Consider the following 556-nt stretch of genomic DNA (forward strand, 5'->3'; position numbering starts at 1 on the left):
CTATTCCTGATTCCAAGCCTGAGCTCTACCCCGGGCCCAGGAGTTCTGGCCCTAACAGGTAAGTTTTTTTATTTTTATTTTTTTGGGGGGGTATGTAGCCTAGGCCTTTGGCCGTAGGGAATAATGTCACTGACAGCCATCTAAACGTCCCAGGGGCAACTCCCATGGCAATTTGGTAGAGTTGGTACTTAGTGCTCGCCATGGTTTCTGGCATGCACTCCCCTCAGCATGGCGGTGTGGGTATACTGTTCCCCATAGTGACCCCTAGAGGACGCAGTTCGAAGTTCCCATGAAAGGGAACGTCTCAGGTTACTTATGTAACCATGGTTCCCTGAGTAGGGAACAAGACACTGCGTCCTCTAGGTTTCTTGCCATGCTGCGGACGCAAGCTTCAGATGAAGAAGTGAATGATGTGTGCTCCCGGCGCCTATTTATACTATAGTCATACCGGTAGTGACGTCATGGCTGTCGCCGGCCAACGAGTTGGTGTTTTTTCAATGTATGCTTCAGACACGGGTCATGACGAGGCGTTCCCCCCCATAGCGACCCCTAGAGG

Source organism: Sinocyclocheilus grahami, unplaced genomic scaffold (assembly GCF_001515645.1).
Source record: "Sinocyclocheilus grahami isolate Dianchi unplaced genomic scaffold, SAMN03320097.WGS_v1.1 scaffold75.1, whole genome shotgun sequence".
Lineage (NCBI taxonomy): Eukaryota > Metazoa > Chordata > Actinopteri > Cypriniformes > Cyprinidae > Sinocyclocheilus > Sinocyclocheilus grahami.